This window comes from Oncorhynchus mykiss, chromosome 11 (genome assembly GCF_057628025.1).
Source record: "Oncorhynchus mykiss isolate SJ-2025 chromosome 11, ASM5762802v1, whole genome shotgun sequence".
NCBI classification, from domain to species: Eukaryota; Metazoa; Chordata; class Actinopteri; order Salmoniformes; family Salmonidae; genus Oncorhynchus; species Oncorhynchus mykiss.
Window position 1 is genome coordinate 46,383,311 of NC_143032.1, and position 22,898 is coordinate 46,406,208.

General features: G+C 42.3%; 1 long non-coding RNA gene across 6 annotated transcripts in view; it reads right to left on the reverse strand.

Annotated features, from left to right (window-relative positions):
* Positions 1-22,898, reverse strand: part of LOC110535727 (uncharacterized) — a 67,313-nt gene that overhangs the window by 16,514 nt on the left and 27,901 nt on the right. For all 6 annotated transcript variants that reach the window (XR_016484500.1, XR_016484499.1, XR_002475301.3 and 3 more), the window contains exon 2: positions 21,455-21,545. This is a non-coding gene — a long non-coding RNA (uncharacterized LOC110535727). The remainder of the gene's footprint in view (positions 1-21,454; positions 21,546-22,898) is intronic.

Sequence of the window (22,898 nt, forward strand, 5' to 3'; positions counted from 1 at the left end):
GGGAGTAGGCCTACTTAAACATTGATAAGAGGGAGTAGGCCTACTTAAACATTGATAAGAGGGAGTAGGCCTACTTAAACATTGATAAGAGGGAGTAGGCCTACTTAAACATTGGGAGCATCAATTGTTTATGGTGAAAATGCTATTAAAACATTCCAATGTAGAGCAATGTATGTTTCCGTCCCTTACAATCAACGCATAGTATACTGTAACGCATATTTCAACGGAATAAGCTTTCTTGGGGCCAAATTTGAGCAAATAAAAACAATTAACTAATGCCATTAACCCATTAATCCTTTTAACCATATCCCAAACCTTAAAGGGAAGATTAATCCATTTTGATCACGTGATGCAGAACTAGTCATTTTTTAATTTACCTTTATTTAAGTAGGCAAGTCAGTTAAGAACAAATTCTTATTTTCAATGACAGCCTAGGAACAGTGGGTTAACTGTCTGTTCAGGGGCAGAATGACAGATTTGTATCTTGTCAGCTCGGGGATTTGAACTTGCAACTTTCCAGTTACTAGTCCAATGCTCTAACCACTAGTCCAATGCTCTAACCAACACTCTAACCACTAGGCTACCCTGCCGCCATACTGGCTCTATTTCTGCCTGCTTGAATGGCAATAGCTCAGATACACATGAAATCATCAAAAATACCCAGGAATGGATAGAACATTGCTCAGAGATGCACAAAAAAATGGGTGAATCTTTCCTTGAACCATTTGGAAGTAATGCCTAAACTTAACGTTGGAATTTTGAAGTTTATGGAGAAACGTTGGATTCTGCAGTGAGACTGTGAGAGCTTGTGTGTGTGCGTGCGTGCGTGCGCGCGTGTGTGTGTGTGTGTGCGCGCACGCGTGTGTGTGTGTGTGTGTGTGTGCGGGCGAGTGTGAGTAACAAACTAATCTGACTGTAACTTTTCATTGTGTATCAGTTATTTCTGTGTCTGACCGCAGCTTGCCGGATTTTCAGTTATCTGTTTGTTTGTGAACATATGTGTCAGACATGATTCTGTTTTGTTGAGAGAGGTATAGAGACAAAGCCTCCAGCTCTCTTTTCAGCCCTGTGAGAAGGCTTATGTCGCTTTTACTGAGCATCATGCAGGATACACCAAAATATGCACCTCTGGACACAAATAGAAACACATACAGTACACCCACACAAAACAACACACACACACACACACTGCAAAGTGCACGTGAGAAAGTGTCTGGGAGAGGTCCTGATGGGGAGGGCACCATATGTCCAGGCGTTGTATATCACCCTGCCAGCCCCCCAGCGCTCCGCCGGACCACCATAACTTAGTTTGTCTTCCGCACAAAGTTTGGGACAAGCTTGGCTGGGCTCATTAGGAGGCCTTTCTCTGGAGCCAATGAAGCACGACAGACCTCCAACAAAGGAGCTAATCACAGGGGCTCCCTGCCTCTCTCTACCCCTCTCTCTCTCCCCCTCTCTCGCTCTCTCTCTCTCTCTCTCTCTCTCGCTTTTTCCTCCGACTGGACCTAGACTTACTCAATATTTTCCCCGACCACCTCCCACATCAGGCCTCTGCAATCTGACTGGCTAGCAGAGCAGCTAGCGGAGAGGCTAGCTTAGAGAGTAATTTGCTATGACCAGTTAGTTATCTATGTTTATGTATTGTAAAACAAAGGTCAAATTATTGTATGTGTTCAGATAAAGGCATGCATTAGATATAGACACATAAAAAAAAAACAGCTTGGGCACACAATGTACAGGACAATTTACATATGTCAATGTCTTACAATCACACATATAAATACAGGCTACTAATAATGAAAATAAATAGTTATATTCCATTATTTTATTGTTTTATGATTTAACATCTGATGTGTGTAGACCTATACTGCAGGTGTGTATAAATGAGTGAGGATGTACGGAAGAAGGTGTTCACACCAATGATTGTGTGTTTTGAGCTTGTGTTATCACCTGATAGACAGTGTACTGTCTCTGTTTAGGCTCTTGAGAGAGAGAGAGAGAGAGAGAGAGAGAGAGAGAGAGAGAATGAGAAGGCAACAGAGGGGAAGGGAGCTAGGTATGTGCATGTGGTGTGAATCTGCCCACCTAAGTGTGTGAGGATGTGTGTGATGGGGATGTTGTGCACAGACAATGAAGAGCCCGAGGCAGCTGAATACTAGCAATGACCTTGAACCTCAGAATTCTCTATTCCCATGGCTGCAGGGACAGTGTGTGTGTGTGTGCATGTGTGTGTGTGTGAGATACAGTACATTATAAAGTATCTCAGAATAAACATGATAGGCAGATAAAAGTTAAATAAATCAAGGGGAACCAGTGAAGAATGTCTACGGACAGAGCTACTCTGCCCTCACATCTTAGCTTCCCGTTCAGAAAGTTCACTACAGCACATCAGAAGGAGACTGCTGATTGGTGAGTGGGACTATTTGTTCGCCAGTGGTTGACTGGAGCGAGAGTTTGCCTAGGCTTGCTCCACAGCGTGTATCCTGCTGTGTAACAGGCTAGAGCAGAGCTGAACATGGACACAGCCAGGATAAAGGGGCTGTAGCTGGGGGGGATGGGGTTGAGGATCCCAGCTGGGAGATCGGGGAGAGCGCCAGGGCCCAGCAGGAGGTGGTAAAGGCCATGTCAGTGGGACCTGCACAGCCACAAATGTCACCAGCATGGCCACCTTCAAGTGGACCTATCAGTGTGAGGCCCTAAGACAATCAGGGATGTAATGAGCCAAAGGATGCTAATGATTCACATGGAGACATACCCTCAGTGTTAGTTACAGCTATATGACCAAAATTATTGTTCAGACTACAAGAAGCTAATGGACATTAACTAACAGAGCAACAGAGAGCACATTTTGCAGATACAGTAAGAAGCCAATTAGAAACATTATGACTGAACACATGCAAGTAGGTTGTTCTCCAAAGCTAAAGGCTTTTCTAAAAGGGTTTCTGTCACTGAACTATATTCAGCTGGCTGATCCCATACAGGGAGTCTCCAGTCACACATAATCATTAATACACACCAAACCCCCACTCCTGCTTCCACTTGATGAAATATTGAACATTTCAAGTTTCAAGTGCAGACACTGACAAAGCATTTAGTATTTAGTATTTTATTAGGATCCCCATTAACCACAGCCAAAGCTGCAGCTACTCTTCCTCCGGTCCACACAAACAAACAAAAAACATGACATAATACATACAATTAGTAGACATTTACAGCTGAAGGACATAACTACATGGAATGACATAATACATAACATTAAACAGGTACAGAACTACATACAGCACATTTCAAATAAGAATACACACGTTCATATTCTTATGCCTTAGCAAACCATGAAACATGTACTCGGAATAACGGCTACACTGCGGTCATCCATTTTGTTACAGTTGCTTACTGTTGCAGGTCCTGATCCTAATCTCTCAGAACCAGTTGTTCTGTAAACACTAGCGAGAATCTCACAACATTAGGAACCACCCGTGTCCTTTGTTCTCCCGTTTGACGTCAATACTATTCATAATAATAATGTGATTATGTGATTACAATGAATAATGATTACAATTAATTACAATTAATAATGTGATTACAATGAAAATGTAACAATTCCTTCTGCCACACTCAAACACAGACACACATGCACACCTGCATGGGTGCGCACACACCTGCACACACGTGCACAAACGCACACACACACACTATGGTCGTACTGCCTTAAGATGGTTGGAGCAAAACATGGAGTGCTTAGAAAATGATGGCTAAATGCTGGGTTGTGGTGGAGATGTGAGGCAAGTAAACAACACTAATGCAAACAACACAAATATAGTGTAAATAGTTGCAGAAATGCTCTTATACGCTATAGGAGAGAAGCAGAGTATGATTCGGGGGTGACAATGAGGGAGATTCAATACATTATAGATCGCTGTAAGGAAACAGAGGCACAAATGAAGAATACATTTGATCATTTTCTAGCTCAAGGGCTATATATAAAAACCTCTTGTCTGGGGATCCAGAGGCGGCTCTCCTAGTGAACAGGGACTTTAATGCAGGGAAACTTAAATCAGTTTTACCTAATTTCTACCAGCATGTTAAATGTGCAACCAGAGGGAAAAGAACTTGAGACAACCTTTACTCCACACACAGAGATGCGTACAAAGCTCTCCCTTGCCCTCCATTTGGTGAATCTGACCACAATTCTATCCTCCTGATTCCTGCTTACAAGCAAAAATTAAAGCAGGAAGCACCAGTGACTCTGTCAATAAAAAGAAGTGCAGATAAAGCAGATGCTAAGCTACAGAACTGTTTTGCTAGCACAGACTGGAATAGGATCTGGGATTCTTCCGATGGCATTGAGGAGTACACCACATCAGTCACTGGCTTTATCAATAAGTGCATCGATGATGTCGTCCCCATAGTGACTGTACGTACATACCCCAACCAGAAGCCATGGATTACATGCAACATACACAACATAAGCTTATAAGAAATCGTGCCATGGTCTCCGACGAACCATCAAACAGGCAAAGCATCAATACAGGACCAAGATCGAATCGTACTACACCGGCTCTGACGCCGGATGTGGCAGGGCTTGCAAACTGTTACAGACTACAAAGGAAAGCACAGCTGAGAGCTTCCCAATAACACAAGCCTACCAGATGAGCTAAATTACTTCTATGCTCGCTTCGAGGCAAGTAACACTGAAAAATGCATGAGAGCATCAGCTGTTCCGGACGACTCTGTGATCACATTCTCCGCAGTCAATGTGAGTAAGACCTTTAAACAGGTCAACATTCAGAAGGCCGCAGGGCCAGAAGGATTACCAGAACGTGTACTCCAAGCACGTGCTGACCAACTGGCAAGTGTCTTCACTGACATTTTCAACCTCTCCCTGAAAGAGTCTGTAATACCAACATGTTTCAAGTGCCATAGGCCCTGTGCCCAAGAACACTAAGGTAACCTGCCTAAATGACTACCGACCCGTAGCACTCACGTCTGTAGCCAAGTGCTTTGAAAGGCTGGTCATGGCTTATATCAACACCATTATCCCAGAAACCCAAGACCAACTCCAGTTTGCATACCGCCCCACCAGATCCACAGATGATGCAATCTCTATTGCACTCCACACTGCCCTTTCACACCTGGACAAAAATAACACCTATGTGAGAATGCTATTCATTGACTACAGCCCAGTGTTCAACACCATAGTGCCTTCAAAGCTCATCACTAAGCTAAGGACCTTGGGACTAAACACCTCCCTCTGCAACTGGATCCTGGACTTCCTGACGGCCGCAAGGGAAGGTAACAACACATCTGCCACGTTGATCCTCAACACAGGGCCCCTCAGCAGTGGGTGCTCAGTCCCCTCCTGTACTCCCTGTTCACTGATGACTGCACGGCCAGGCACGACTCCAACACCATCATTAAGTTTGCCGATGACACAACAGTGGTAAGCCTGATCACCAACAACGACGAGACACCATATAGGAAGGAGGTCAGAGACCTGGCCGTATGGTGCCAGGACAACAACTTCTCCCTCAACGTGATCAAGACTAAGGAAATTATTATGGATTACAGGAAAAGTAGGACCGAGCACACCCCTATTCTCATCGACGGTGTGTAGTGGAGCAGGTTGAGAGCTTCAAGTTCCTTGGTGTCCACATCACCAACAAACTAACATGGTCAAAGCACACCAAGACAGTCGTGAAGAGGGCATGACAAAACCTATTCCCCCTCAGGAGACTGAAAATATTTGGCATGGGTCCTCAGATCCTCAAAAGGTTCTACAGCTGCACCATCGAGAGCATCCTGACCGGTTGCATCACTGCCTGGTATGGCAACTGCTCGGCCACCGACCGCAAGGCACTACAGTGGGTAGTGTGTACAGCCCAGTACATCGCTGGGGCCAGGCTTCCCGTCATCCAGGACCTCTATATCACGCAGTGTCAGAGGAAGATCCTAAAAATGTTCCAGCCACCCTAGTCATAGACTGTTCTCTCTGCTACCACACGGCAAGCGGTACCGGAGCGCCAAGTCTAGGTCCAAGAGGCTTCTAAACAACTTCTACCCCCCAGCCATAAGACTATTTGCATTGCCGCCCACCCTCCTCTTTTACGCTGCTGCTACTCTCTGTTATTATCTATGCATAAGTCACTTTAAAAACTCTACCTACACTACCTGTCAAAAGTTTGGGATCACTTAGAAATGTCCTTGTTTTTGAAAGAAAAACATCCCGGAGTCGCCTCTTCACTGTTAACATTGAGACTGGTGTTTTGTGGGTTCTATTTAATGAAGCTGCCAGTTGAGGACTTGTGAGGCATCTGTTTCTCAAACTAGACACTGTAATGTACTTGTCCTCTTGCTCAGTTGTGCACCGGGGCCTCCCACTCCTCTTTCTATTCTAGTTAGGGCCAGTATGCGCTGTTCTGTGAAGGGAGTAGTACACAGCGTTGCACGAGATCGTCAGTTTCTTGGCAATTTCTCGAATGGAATAGCGGCTTAATTCCTCAGAACAAGAATAGACTGATCAGTTTCAGAAGAAAGTCCTTTGATTCTGGCCATTTTGAGCCTGTAATCGAACCCACAAATGCCGATGCTCCAGATGCTCAACTAGTCTGAAGACAGACAGTTTTATTGCTTCTTTAATCAGCTGTGCTAACATAATTGCAAAAGGGTTTTCTAATGATCAATTAGCCTTTTAAAATTATACACTTGGATTAGCTAACACAACGTGCCATTGGAACACAGGAGTGATGGTTGCTGATAATGGGCCTGTGTACGCCTACATAGATATTCCATAAAAATCTGCTGTTTCCAGCTACAATAGTCATTTACAACATTAACAATGTCGACACTGTATTTATGATCAATTTGATGTTATTTTAATGGACAAAAAAAAATGTGCTTTTCTTTCAAAAACAAGGAAATGTCTAAGTGACCCCAAACTTTTGAACTGTAGTGTACATGTATATATTACCTCGACTAACTGGGGCCCCCGCACATTAACTCTGTACCGGTACCCTCTGTATATAGCCTCGCTATTGTTATTTTACTGCTGCTCTTTAATTATTTGTTGATTTTATTTCTTATTTTTCTTAAAACTGCATTGCTGGTTAACGGCTTGTAAGTAAGCATTTCACCTGTTGTATTCGGCTCATGTGAGACATGCAATTGAATTTGATTTGATTCTAGGAATCTGTAAGTTCATAGGGAGTTCAAGTGCACTGATGGAACAATTGCTACAGTATATACTGTACAGATATATATTTCTTGAATTATTCCGTTTCTGATTGGCTTGAAGGGCATTCTAGAGAGCATAATTCAATGGCTATAGTGTATTCTTACATGTCCTATGTTTGAGCTGCTTCTGAAAGCAACAGTCTTGTTGAATTAGATTTTCATAATAGCAAGCTAGGACTGATAGTTTGGGTGGCTAAACTAGCAAGTCTGTTTGTTTGGTTACCAAGGCAACTAACTACTGTAGCTATCTATTTAATCTGCTAGCTTCTTCAGTGGATGTTGAACACATTTCTACCTGCAAATGAAGACATTTCTAGCAGCAGATGTGTTAAATTATAGCCATGGTATAAAAGGGATAATCAACTCGGGGCTCTATGCGTTCTAAGGGAAATAATGCAACTCCGTGGAAGGTCAGTTCCAATCCGCTAACACGCCGTGGAACACACCTTCCATGTCGTTCATTATTTTCCATAGAAAGCATAGCCCCTCGTTGATTATCCCTTACATAATTTGAGTTTTTTTCATAATCTTCTATAGAAGGCACACACATGCAAATGCACGCGCACACACATGCACCCACATTTAAATTAGTCCCTCTCTGTGCTGCATATGGGCATATCAGAGACCTGGAGCCATAGCAACCCAGCCTCCTGCCCTTGAACAGGAGGCCATCGCTCTCACTGTATTAATTGTATTTTCTCTCTTTCTTCTTTCTTCCTTTCTTTTGTCTCATTGAACTTCTAAAAAAAACACTTAGATCACAGAGTTCCTTTCGTGAAAGTCTATATGTTATACTGATTGCCAACATCCTCTCAAATCCTCCAGACAGACATGATTTGTGCCTGTGTTGGAGCTGAAATGCCCCTTGCCTTTCTGGGTACAGATTGCTACCATTACCGGGGGCCATTTCTCTGCATGGCGGGCAAAAAAAAGAAAAACATGAAAGAAGACAGAGGAATTTCTCCAAACTCTGTATGAATCGCTGATGGGACTTGAATGACAATTTTGTATGCAATTGTCATTGTCACTCAGAGACATTGTCAGGCCGGATTCTCATCTCCTTAAACCACAGACATTCTTTAGAAGTGTCAGAATACAGTTGGAATCCAGGGAAATCAGCCATCTTCGCTTTTCCCCTTTCCTTTGCATAGTTCTGGAGAGCAAGTGAGGGTTTACTAAATAGATTATGGTTGTGTTATTTATTTTGTTCATATGGGTAAGCCTCAACCATATGGACAAACTAATAATAAGTATAAAACATAAGTATAAAAGTTAAAAAAAATACATGTCATCTGTTTAATCTGCCAACATTTGTTTGCATGCTCATGCAGCGTTCACACACGCACGTACATGCATGTATGCACACAGGCACGCACACGTACACACACACACACGCACTGCCAAACCATTTGTTGTAGAGGAACATGACTCATATTTCCGGGAATGTGGAATGAATGAATGAATGAAGGAAAATGCATATGCAACACTATGTCCTCCTTCACATTAAAGAATCAAATCTGATCTTTTGTGGCCATTGGGCATTGAGGGTGGGAAAGTGGCCATGCGGAAGCATTGGTTTAAGGTGTGAAAAAGATGGTGCCCAAGTGAAGTCGGATGGTGTGCTGTCCCCTAATTGATTGCCTAGGCTAACAAGAGCGTAATGTATTCTATTATGCTCATCATTCGTCCATGTTCATTAAGGCAGGAAACAACATGATCTTTTTTGTTTTGCCCCTTTCTCTCCCCACTCCCCCCCCACCCCCTCACTCTCTCTTTCTGCCTCTTTCTCTCTTAGTGGTTGGGGGATATGACAGGTAAGGCATCCTCTACCGCCCAAAATGGCACAGCCAGGATAACAATGGGAGGATGAGAGGAAGAAAAGAGAAAAGGAGGAAATAAGAAAGTGGGGCAAAGAGGGTGAGAGGAGGTAGCCTAGCGGTTAAGAGCGATGAGCCAGTAACCGAAAGGTCGCTGGTTCGTAATCCCAGAGCCGACTAGATGAAAATCTGTAGTTGTACCCCTGAGCAAGGCACCTAACCCTAAAAATGTGGAATGTCAGAATAATAGTAGAGAGAATGATTTATTTAAGATTTCATTCATCACATTCCCAATGGGTCAGAAGTTTACATACACTCAATTAGTATTTGCTAGCATTGCTTTTCAATTGTTTAACTTGGGTCAAACGTTTCAGGTAGCCTTCCAAAAGAGTCCCACAATAAGTTGGGTGAATTTTGGCCCATTCCTCCTGACAGAGCTGGTGTAACTGAGTCAGGTTTGAAGGCTTCCTTGCTCCCACACAGTTTTTCAGTTCTGCCCTCAAATTTTCTATGGGATTGAGGTCAGGGATTTGTGATGGCCACTCCATTACCTTGACTTTGTTGGCATTAAGCCATTTTGCCACAACTTTGGAAGTATGCTTGGGGTCATTGTCCATTTGGAAGACCCATTTGCGACCAAGCTTTGACTTCCTGACTGATGTCTTGAGATGTTGCTTCAATATATCCACATAATTTTCCTCCCTCATGATGCTGTCTATTTTGTGAAGTGCACCTGTCCCTCCTGCAGCAAAGCACCCCCACAACATGATGCTGTCACCCCGTGTTCACGGTTGGGATGGTGTACTTCGGCTTGCAAGAATCACCCTTTTTTCTCCAAACATAACGATGGTATTTATGGCCAAACAGATCTTTTTTTTTTTCATCAGACCAGAGGACATTTCTCCAAAAAGTACGATCTTTGTCCGCATGTGCAGTTGCAAACCGTAATCTGGCTTTTTTATGGAGGTTTTGGAGCAGTTGCTTCTTCCTTGTTGAGCGGCCTTTCAGGTTATGTCGATATAGGACTCGTTTTACTGTGGCTATAGATACTTTTGTACCTGTTTCCTCCAGCATCTCCACAAGGTCCTCCACAAGGTCCAAGCTCCTCCTGTTGTTCTGGGATTGATTTGCCCTTTTCGTACCAAAGTACGCTCATCTCTAAGAGACAGAACGCGTCTCCTTCCTGAGCGGTATGACAGCTGCGGTGTCCCATAGTGTTTATACTTGCGTACTATTGTTGCAGGCGTTTGGAAAATGCTCCCAAGGATGAACCAGACTTGTGGAGGTCTCCAATCTTTTTTCTGAGGTCTTGGCTAATTTCTTTTGATTTTCCCATGATGAAGAGGCACTGAGGTTGAAGGTAGGCCTTGAAATAGATCCACAGGTACACCTCCAATTGACTCAAATGATGTAAATTAGCCTACCAGAAGCTTCTAAAGCCATGACATAATTTTCTGGAATTTTCCAAGCTGTTTAAAGGCACAGTCAACTTAGTGTATGTAAACTTCTGACCCACTGGAATTGTGATACAGTGAATTATAAGTGAAATAATCTGTCTGTAAACAATTGTTGGAAAAATTCCTTGTGTCATGCACAAAGAAGATGTCCTAACTGACTTGCCAAAACTATAGTTTGTTAACAAGAAATTTGTGGAGTGGTTGAAAAACCTGTTTTAATGACTCCAAACTAACTGTACGTGGACTTCCGACTTCAACTTTATAAGAGAACGAGAGGAAGCTAGAGAGTGAGAGAGAGGGAAAGGATGATGCCTCTACCCCCCCCCCCCACTCCCTGTTCCTGTCAGCTTCCTAGTCTCTCCATCTACCCCAACCACCCCTCCTCTCTCCCTACTATCTTTGCCCCTCTTGCCACTGGTTCTCTCCCTAATGAGAGCTGGCGGGACAATGGTGCCATTGTTGAAAGTGTTTGGAACCCCGCGCTGAGAACAATCGCTGTTTACCCAAGCAGTGGCACAGCCCCAAACCCTGTCCTCTGATTAAGTCTGCGCCCTCCACTATGCAAGCTGCTATAAAGGGCCATTGAGCCAACCACTAGGACCCTTCATCTCCTCCTCTCCTCTCTTTCCATCCCCTTGTTCCCATCTTTCTCCCGATATCATCACTCTTTCCTCCATCTTGGTTTGTTTCTCATTCGCTCGGGTCTCATCCTCGTCCCCATTTCTGATGTGAACAGCATTCCCTCTCTGATTTGCACATGGTTCATCGAGGTCAGCAAGGTTCATCAATGTCCACGCATTAACCACACTCATGAAATTGTAGAGGAAGAATGAGAGAGAGGTAGATAGAGAGATACAGGGAGGAAAAAAGAGGGAGTGCAAAAGAGAGAACAATAGAAAAAAACTTATGTCGAAATTTGGAAAACAAATATGGCTAAAAGAGAGTTAGTGGATATGAAAAATCCTCTCTTTCAGAATGACCTTGATAATCTAGGGAAAAGCTAATTTCTTTAATACAGATTAAACATTGCGGGCATGTAGAGGCTATACAACCACATGCAAAAAGGCTTTCCAAGCACTCTCGAATCATAATAAAATGTACATGATTGAAGGGAGTGTTATCCAACCTATGCTTGTGAGGAGACACAGTGAATCAGTGGATTCCGAGCCTTTTGCTCTGACACATCGCTGGATCGCGGTGCCTCACTACAGACCATGATACCTGCGCCATGCAAAGCAGCATCATGAATATGTGTAATTAGGTGGGACTGGTGTAATTTTTCTGGGTTATGGGATGTGACATTTGTGGGGCAGGAGCATACATCAGCGAAAGCACACATGGATAATCCATTTCTCCACATTACAGCGTTTTACAGGGCTGTCGCAATACGCAATTACACATTCATAGACTCTTAGAAAAAAAGGGTTCCAAAAGGGTTCTTCGGCTGTCCTCATAGAAGAACCCTTTTTAAAGCCCCGGTAGAACCCCTTTTGGTTCCAGATAGAACCCTTTTGGGTTCCTCTGTGGAAAGGGTTTTACATGGAACCCAAAAGGGTTCTACCTGGAACAAAAAGGGTTTAACCTGGAACCAAAAATGATTCTTCAAAGGGTTCTCTTATGGGGACAGCCAAATAACAATTTTAGGTTCTAGATAGCACCTTATTGTACACTCATAGACACTGGAATGATGGCTGTCACAACACATGCACATTTAAAATGAGTGTGGCAGTTGACATTAAAATACTAATACTGCATGATTTTCTATAATTGTATTTCATATTAAAATATTGTGTCACTAACTCCAGCCTAACAATATTGACGGATCATTTAAAATATATACAAATAGTGTGTTGTTGAAAAAACAACAGTATTTGTTTCTTTTCACACCAAGAATACTAAAAAAAGATGCACCTCGTAAATGAAAGGGACACGTACACTAGACATGAGGATTGTCAGAAGCACCCAATTACTCAATGCAAATAGGGGGACTGGGAAAGAAAATCAACAAAACCTCAATGAATATAGTAAGAGTCCACAGTGGCAGAAAGAGACAAAGACTGCCATCAGAAGGCAACACAGAAGCTAGAAATCCTACATGAGAAGCGTAATTGAATATAATAATAGAGCATAAGCATGTCTGAAAGAACACATGTGATGAGTGACATTAGTGATCAGGTTATGTTTTAAATCAGTTTACAGATAGGACACCACTGATGAGAAAATGCACTCTAAACTGCTCATTGCTCTAACACACACTCATGGACACATACGCACAGAGAGACTCACACAGACAGACACACAGAGGTCTTTGTGGTCGAGTATGAAGATGAGAGGCTGTGATAATGATGGAACAGTGAGATATCATTAGTTAATGGCCAGGGCCCATGGGTCAGCTCCCTGTAGCTGAAATATAGAAAGATAGCATTCTGATTGGTCGTGTCATAAGGGGACTATTCTCCTTAATGAGGGTGGAATGTGCTCCACATGATACCATAACAGGTTCGTTTTGTGATATCATTGGCTGTAGGTGTAGAATTCCAATTGGAAAACACACTTGAAATTATTATTGAAAATAATAATGTTGATAACTTGATAACTTCAAACAGAAAATCCATAAATAACAAAATAATCATGTGGAATAGCATCAGACTGAAGCAAGTACACCTGCACTTTCACGTCCAGAAACAGTTTTAGAAATATAAGTGTGCAAGGGAACACGTGCATGCATGCATACACATACATACACACTCAATTAACACCAAAAACACAACCAGTTACTCTTTGTACGTACACACATACACACAAACCGCCACTCCGGCGCTTCAGAGAGAGCCAATTTACAAACACTAGTATACTGTACTCGCCACCGCCTCCACACCTCTCCTCGCCTCTCTCCTTTCCTCGCAGTGCCCCCTTCCCCCACTCACATCCTCGGTGCTGCCACACACACCCAAGGGGAGGACACACCGCTCATGGCACACAGGAAATTAACTTGACATTTGATTCAGAAACACAAAATACATATTTCGAGTAAGGAAAAAACAAAGTGTACCCAGGCAGAGATAGGGTCTAGTAGGCTATAAACCAAGGCCCCCTCACCAAAGCCCGGAAACGCATTCGCGGGGAATTCAGTGATCTGCAATCCAGATGCCACGGGTGCCCACAGAAAAGGACCTTCATTTTTGCCAGTCCTCGTCTGGAGACATTGCCTGTCTTTCCCCATCTCCGTTTTGTATCACTTCCTTCAGTTTTGATATCTAATCCATTATCTTCTGTGTTTATGTATCGTGATGGGCGGTTTAGAGAGATAATAGACATCGGTGGAGAACTTGGTGATGTGTATGCTTACACTCATAATTAAGCCCCACCCCTTTGACACACTCTTAGTAAATATTTAAATTAGATTAAATGAAGGATTTATTCGTAGAAATGCAACCTATTCGGTTTTTACTGTGGATGTCATATAGCTTCCAGCGCATTGGTTTTGTTTGGACACACCTACTCATTCCAGGGTTTTTCTTTATTTTTACTATTTATTATTTCCTACATTGTGGAATAATAGAGGAGACATCAAAAGTATGAAATAACATGTGGAATCATGTAGTAACCAAAAAAGTGTTCTTCAAAGTAGCCACCCTTTGCCTTGATGACAGCTTTGCATTCTTTTAACCAGCTTCATGAGATAGTCACCTGGAATGCATTTCAATTACCAGGTGTGCCTTGTTGAAAGTTAAGGTGGGGTTGGTATACAGAAGGAAGCCCTATTTGGTAAAAGACAAGTCCATATTATGCCAAGAACAGCTCAAATAAGCAAAGAGAGACTCTATCATTACAGTCTATCATTACTTATCCTCTGCTGTAGAGGATAAAGCATGGAGGAGGAGGTGTGATGGTGTGGGGGTGCTTTGCTGGTGACACTGTCAGTGATTTATTTAGAATTCAAGGCACACTTAATCAGCATGTCTACCACAGCATTTTGCAGCGATGCGCCATCCCGTCTGGTTTGCGCTTAGTGGGACTTTCATTTGTTTTTCAACAGGACAGTGATCCAAAACAGACCTCCAGGCTACGTAAGGACTATTTTACCAATAAGGATAGTGATGGAGTGCTGCATCAGATGATCTGGTCTCCACAATCACCTGACTGCAACCCAATTGAGATGGTTTGGGATGAGTTGCACCGCAGAGTGAAGGAAAAGCAGCCAACAAGTGCTCAGCATATAGGGAACCCCTTCAAGACTGTTGGAAAAGCATTTCAGTTGAAGCTGGTTGAGAGAATGCCAAGAGTGTGCAAAGCTGTCATGAAGGCAAACAGTGGCTACTTTGAAGAATCTCAAATCTCAAATATATTTTGATGTGTTTAACACTTTTTTGGTTACTATATGATTCCATGTCTTATTTCATAGTTTTAATGACATTCTACAATGCAGAAAATAGTAAAAATAAAGAAAAACCCTTGAAAAACCCTCTGTCCAAACTTTTGACTGGTACTGTATATTCATAAACATGCTTAGTTAACAGACCCAAACATGCTCACGCACACACATGCAAGATCTTCCATAATTTTTGATTGGATTAATGCTTTAGCCAAAATTTCTCAGTCACTTCAGCATGGCACCCAACAAACATGAGCAATACCTCTGTAGTACACCCACTAGGCCACAATTAATCCATCTTTATTAACTGTTGCCAGACATACACATGCACACCCACACACACACCAAGACGACGGCCTAGCCATTGTCTGTCTCAGTCCCGCCTCTATTAAACATGCAGGAATGTTAACATCATTATGCATTATTGTAAGTGTCTGTCTATGCCTTCCCCCTCTTCTCTCACTCGCCATATTGTGGCTGAAGAGTAGTCCAGTGTGTGTGTGTGTGTGTGTGTGTGTGTGTGTGTGTGTGTGTGTGTGTGTGTGTGTGTGTGCGTGCGGTGCGTGCGTGTGAGATGTAATTATTCCAGTGTTCTTTTATATGCTACTGCACACAAATCACTGATCATTGTTTAAATATGGGCAGCTCAGAGCACTATGTAGACATATACACACACACACAGTCTATGCCTTTTTCACAGTTATACAGACTAAGCTATATTAAACTACAAAATACTGTTCAAAATTAAAGTAGTCAAAGTTATCTTAAATGTGTGAATTATATTGGAATTAAGTTGAAGGTTGAGTACACCATCCCTGGTTAGATGTACACTGAATAGCATACCTGTAATCTGCCAGCAAGCTATCTCCCGTTTGAAAACACTGAGCAGTCGAAAAGCAAATTGTATTTCAAATTTTCGCTGTAAAAATTTTATTGAAAATGTTTTTACACATACAACCTGCATGACCAGAGTACAATTTCCTCATCCCAAGTACATATAATACATTACAAACAAATCTCAATGTGCATGGTGTACACTGATTTGAATATCCAGGAATATAATGTGAATATGTGATTTGTGAAAAGGGCTAAGGGCAAGAAAAGGGCGGGGGTGGTTGTCAATCCCTAATCCCCCTCGCTTGGGCTTAATGAACGTACTCAGGAAAATGTCACATTTTTGATAAGGTTGAAGTGTCGGCTGGTTTTTAGTGAGCGGATGGGGGGTAAGGGGGAGACTTTCATTAGCTGTGGTGTTAGTAATATATGTTTTGCATTTCTCTGATGCTGTACCGGGCCATAGCAGCGTTGCATCAGCCAACACACAAAGTACTGCCCTGCCCTCCCTAACCTGGTCTCTTCCATTAAAACACAAGAGGCACATTTTCATTTCTATTCACTGCATTCAGCAGATGAAAAAAAGGATTGAGAATAGATTATGTAATTCTCAAAAAACATTTATGCAAAATGTTGCTAAGGAGTGAAGGGAGGAGAATAAGGAGTAACTGAGGGAAATGACACATGCAAGATGTATCTTGTTTGGGCTTTGCATTGTCTTGCAACTTCGAAATTGGCATTTGGAGAATCTGAATTCAAATTGGTCCATCCAGGCCCAAAGGAGGGATATTCAAAAACACTTCTGTACAAATCTACAACTAAAAAGAAGGGTTTGGAATAAGACAGAGACAAAGGAAGCAATATTTTTTGGCCATCTACCCCTTTTGTCAAAAAAGCGATATCTTAAATTGTGCAGGGCATGAGGTTTGCCTAGCGAGGGTAAGTACCAAGCCCTACCACTCCTCTTGGCTTCTGCATCTCCCCTCCCTCCTTCCACCTTCCCTCTCCTCCTTGCTGCCAGCGATTTGCATTCATTTGCATGATTTTATTATGCGCATATTCTTTGTTCTCGCTGTAAAATGATGATGCAGAAGAAACCCTACCTACGCAGTGCTATTACACACTCCACTGACGGCTACTTGGATATTAAATGGAGAAAAAAACTGCAGTTTTATTCCTTTTAATTATAAATTGATAACTGATGTTGTCAACCCACCCCCCACCCCCCCACCCCAAATGCCCTACTCCTGGTAATTCCGCGAATCAAAATGAGAAAAAATATGGAAATGTTACGGTTTTGTGGGGGGGAAATGCCGGAAAGAATGTGCTATCGCTAAGAGGCACAAGCCTCAGCAATATATAGCATGGTGGAAGGATCGCACCCAGGCATGAAATATGGAATTACATGATGAATAGGAAATAGGAAAATTATAGATGGAAAAAAATAATTTGAATGACATAGCAGCTTTCATATAAATACATTTAGCAAATGACCTATTTTCTTTGGTTAATGCGTTAACCTTGCTGCTTTATTACCACTATCAACTATTTGTTTATTACGCATTTATTGCATTATAATAAAGACTTAATTCATATTGTAGATGTTTGCTTATGGACTTCCGAAAGCCGTGTTGTACGCTGGCACCTAATGTCATTTGTGTACCAAAGCAAACACACAAAAATGAACACACACAGATGCACACACACACACACACACACACACACACATATATATATACACACACACACACACACACACACACACACACACACACACACACACACACACACACACACACACACACACACACACACACACACACACACACACACACACACACACACACACACACACACACACACACTGTACCTCTCTTTAATCATGCAAACACATGCAGGGGACTTCATTATGTCCTGTGGCCTAGTGTTAATGACATGGAGGCTGCATGCGGTTATATTCTGAAAGGTCTACTCCAGGCAAACATGGGCTGTGCCTTGTGAACAGCAACACCTAACTACCGCTCTCTGTCATATTTCCACAAGTTCTATTTTAGATAAGCATTAATGCTAAATTGTACAAGTAATGCTGTGTCATATAAAAGCAATAGGATAGAAACGTGTGATATTTTGCATTTTCATGGTTGCTATTCTATGAATAAAATGTGTTTGTGTGTGTGTGTGTGTGTGTGTGTCTGTGTGTGTGTGTGTGTGTATGTGTGTGTATGTATATATATATATATATATTAGAATTAAGAATAATAGTGAAGATATCAAAACTATGAAAAAACACATATGGAATAATTTAGTAACCAAGAAAGTGTAAAACAAATCTAAATATATTTGATTCTTCAAATAGCCACCCTTTGCCTGCATGACAGCTTTGCATACTCTTGGCATTCTCTCAACCAGATTCACCTGGAATGCTTTTCCAACCGTTTTGAAGGAGTTCCCAAATGTGCTGAGCACTTGTTGGCTGCTTTTCCTTCACTCTGCGGACCGACTCATCCCAAACCATCCCAATTTGGTTGGAGGATTGTGGAGGCCAGGTCATCTGATGCAGCGGATAGTCCCACTAAGCCCAAACCAGGTGGGATAACGTATCGCTGCAGCAGAATGCTGTGATAGCCATGCTGGTTAAGTGTGTCTTGAATTCTAAATAAATCACAGACAGTGTCACCAGCAAAGCACCCCCACACCATAACACCTCCTCCTCCATGCTTTACGGTGGGAAATACACATACAGAGATCATCTGTTCCCCCACATTGCGTCTCACAAAGACACGGCGGTTGGAACAAAAAATCTCCAATTTGGACTCCAGACCAAAGGACAAATTTCCACCGGTCTAATGTCAATTGCTTGTTTCTTGGCCCAAGCAAATCCCTTCTTATTATTGGTGTCCTTTAGTAGTGGTTTCTTTGCAGCAATTCGACCACGAAGGCCTGATTCAAAGTCTCCTCTGAACAGTTGATGTTTAGATGAGTCTTTTGCTGAAGCATTTATTTGGGCTGCAATTTCTGCGGCTGGTAACTCTAATGAACTTATCCTCTTACATCAGAGGTAACTCTGGGTAACTTCTTGAAATTGACTGATCTTCATGTCTTAAAGTAATGATGGACTCTCGCTTCTCTTTGCTTATTTGAGTTGTTCTTGCCATAATATGGGCATCTTATACCAAATAGGGCTATCTTCTGTATACCTCCCCTACCTTGTGACAACACAACTGATTAGCTCAAATGCATTAAGAAGGAAATAAATTCCACAAATTAACTTTTAAGAAGGCACACCTGTTAATTGAAATGCATTCCAGGTACCTCATGAAGCTGGTTGAGAGAATGCCAAGAGTGTGCAAAAATGTCATCAAGGCAAAGGGTAGCTACTTTGAAGAATCTCAAATATAAATCAGATTTTCTGATTTGTTTAACACTTTTTTGGTTACTACAGGATTCCATATGTGTTATTTTGTAGTTTTGATGTCTTCACTGTTATTCTACAATGTAGAAAATAGTACAACTAAATAAAAACCCTTGAATGAGTAGGTGTTCTAAAACTTTTGACTTGTAGTGTGTGTATCTATACATAAGTCATATGAATTTCAGAACATGTACCCACTGCCCACAGCGCATGCAGCGCATGCAGCACATTTAAACACAAAAGCAATTATTGTAATTTGGATATGGTCAGGGGAGTATAACAGGGAGAGAGAAATGATAGGCTGCATTAGACCTGTTTCCAGGGGAATGTTTTAGGAGTGTCACTGCACATCTTTATCTGAGAGTTGAAAATAGCCATCTCTTCCTGTTTGGGCTTTAACCCCATGACCCCAACCATGCGCTTACACAGGCAATGGCTGATGGGAGGTTAGACACCACTCTGACTCTTAAAACGCGTAGTGTGCCAGTTATCTTCCATTGCAGTCTATCTAAATGCAACAGTGGATATAGTGGTCTAATGACTAACACACTGCTTTTAGGATGGTGACATGGATGCTATGGTATTGTTGTAAAAACATCATAAACAAGGTGGATTTAGTGTTTTGGAGAGGACCATGGTTAAAGCCCACATTCACATTTAATAAGCATTTGAAATATAGAATGAACTCAAACCAATGGCCCGATACTGAAGACTGCAGTTAACAATATCCATCTGCCTTCCTCCTGACTTACAAGTCCACAGCACAACGCGTTCCTGAAGACACATATAGTAACATTTACCCACATAATGGACTGGAGTTTTTTTGTTTAGTTTCAATGGAACACCAACCAGACGGACAATAGCGTATGATCTTGTCAACAGCCAACACTGGCTACAGCGTAAATTGCATCCTTCCAGAGAGAGGTATAGTTAGATTTGAATTACAATACACACAATATTACCATGCCAGGGTGCTTCTTGCTATTTAATACCAAAACTCAAAACCACATTCTCAGTCTGAGAAATGTGTATTTTTGGTATTTTTTCACAAATCTTTGGCCTTGACTGTATCAATGGTTTAAAAATAAACTAATGATTTGATAACAGTGCTCCTCTCTATGACGGCTAAAGGTCTTGGAGTTTAAATGGCGGGTAGTGACTCTGCTGCTGACTCTCCTGCCCGGCGACTCAGGCTGCCCTCCCTAATTGGCCCTTCAGAGCACTCCACCAATTGACAGAGAGTAGAGGGAGTAATTACAGTGGGTACACTACCAGACACTGAGGCCCATGGGCGCTGACATCACTCTCACTCTCTTGAACCCTTGATTTCCACAACATCACACAAGAAATCAGCTTTACTGGAATACCAATACATACAAACAGCCTTTTAGAGTTGCCAGAACATTCGGTCAGAATGGTACTAGGGGTAAGCTCTTGGTATTGGTACTGATTTGAGAGTGAGTGAGAGGTCGGTATTTTCAGCTATCGGAATATTTTTGCTGACAGAGTTGTATGTCTACTGATTTAGCATATTGTGCACAGCACGCACATTCAATATCCCAGGAAACTAACATCCTGTCAATCTCTCCAGCTGTGTCTGAGATAGTTATACAAAGGTTAAGGTCAAAGGTCCAATCAAGGATAAAACAAATGCTGAGGAAATAGGCCATAAAAATACCACGAAACAAGACCTTCTGCAACACATCACTAAAGCAAGCTAATTGTGTCGCCCTCTGTCATATTACATGTAAATGGCATAGATCAACCAATATGGCAGTACAACTACAATGCTACATCCACACATCATGCACATATCATGTGGTGAATAATACGGGGATGTTCCATATAACCTCCCCAAGAACCTTGCCTGTTTGTACATCATTTGCAATGACTATAGCCAATTGTATTACCTTTTTATGGGTTCCACCTTTTAGACTGTGAGGTTGTGCTGATGGCAAACAGTCAACGCTAGCCTCTGCCCCCCTTTGACTCATGTCTTTGGTATGGACCAGAGGGCAGAGGAACGGGTCATTGGATTTGATATTGCCTATGGCCACGTTGCATGAGTTCCCCTCAAACCAGTGTTTTTTTTCTTCTGTTTACTGCGTTCCCTGGACCGCTACTAATATCCAAGGGTTTACTCAACACAGAGGCTAACTTTGCTGCGGGCATGCAGAGACACACGCTCAAGCACACATGTACAGACGCTCACATGAACAAGAACAGAGTGCACGCACATGCGCGCACACACACACACACACAGCATGGTCAGTTGAGAATTTGCTTCTTTGTGTCGTTTGGGCCCTTTGGCTTTCTAACCTGAGCTCACCTCATGTTGGTTTAGCAGTAGGCCAAGTCCCAGACATCTCCATTAGGCCTCTCTCCGACAGCAGGGGAATCAGGGCCATATTCCTCCAACCCTAAAACACAAGGGAATACACACACAGAGGCAAAAGTGTAAGTGTAATGCTTTTCCATGCAGCCAGTAACCTTTACACGTCAAATATAGTTTCTAGAGTAAATCACAATTAACATGTACCAGAGGAGAGGCAGATGGGTGATCACATGACGCTTGCGAGCAGAGGTAGCATTTACAAGCGCTACGTTTGCTCTACAGAATTCAAATTGGTAATAACTTCACGCTGCTGAACCTTTACACACAGCCACAAATAGCAGCTCTAACACCTTGATGTCATATGACTGCTTCGCTCCACTTAGAAACGTTTTCTTTTATATTTCTTTGACTGAAGATACGCGCTTTGTGTGATGAAATTAACCCACAATAGCCTACTCTGATAAGTTCAACATTGTTCTTTAGAATGGCGGATAAAAATGAATAGCAGCAGCACTGGAATATGTATAAGAAGTGTTATCCCAAGGCCTGATAAAATATATTAAAACATCTGAAATAGCTAAATACTGTATGGCATGAATTGTAGCCCAGACTGCCTTGTCTAGAGCTGCTTGTAGAGGTGTTTCAGTGCATACCGATGCTCCATGAGCTGCCATGTCCCCCTGATCCCTGACCCCACTCTGTGGACAGAAGGGGGCTGTGGTGGGAGAGTGGGGTCTAGACCCTGTTCTCGGGAGGACATGGCCCTTTGGGGTCAAGGGTTAACTCTGCAACCCACCAAGAATAATCTAATGTACTTTTCAGAGACAACAGCATCACTAGTAATGGCCTCCACATCACAGAGAATGGATTAGTCCACAACCAATGGAGAACAATATATGAAGCCTTCCAATCCATATCTCTGTAATAGCGCTCCATAGAGAAGGTCACCATTGACAACTGTATCCAGTCAACCAAATGTGTTGACCTTCATATTACAATTGAGTGAAGCCAGAGTAACCTAACTGGTCCCCTTACTCTTGCAAAGTTCATTTGAGTGCCTACCAATGTTCTGGTTGATCAAGGGATGTGATTGATGAGACACTGTATAATGACAACACATACAGTGCCGTGCAAAAGTATTCGTCCCCCTTGGTGTTTTTCCTATTGTTGCATTACAACCTGTAATTTAAATTAGATTTTTATTCGGATTTCATGTAATGGACATACAAAAATAGTTCAAATTGGTGAAGTGAAATGAAAATAATGACTTGTTTAAAACCTCTCTGGGATAGGAGGCAGTATTTTCACATCCGGATGAAAAGCCCAAAGTAAACTGCCTGCTACTCAGGCCCAGAAGCTAGGATATGCATATAATACTAGATTTGGATAGAAAAACTCTGAGGTTTCTAAAACTGTTAGAATAATGTCTGTGAGTATA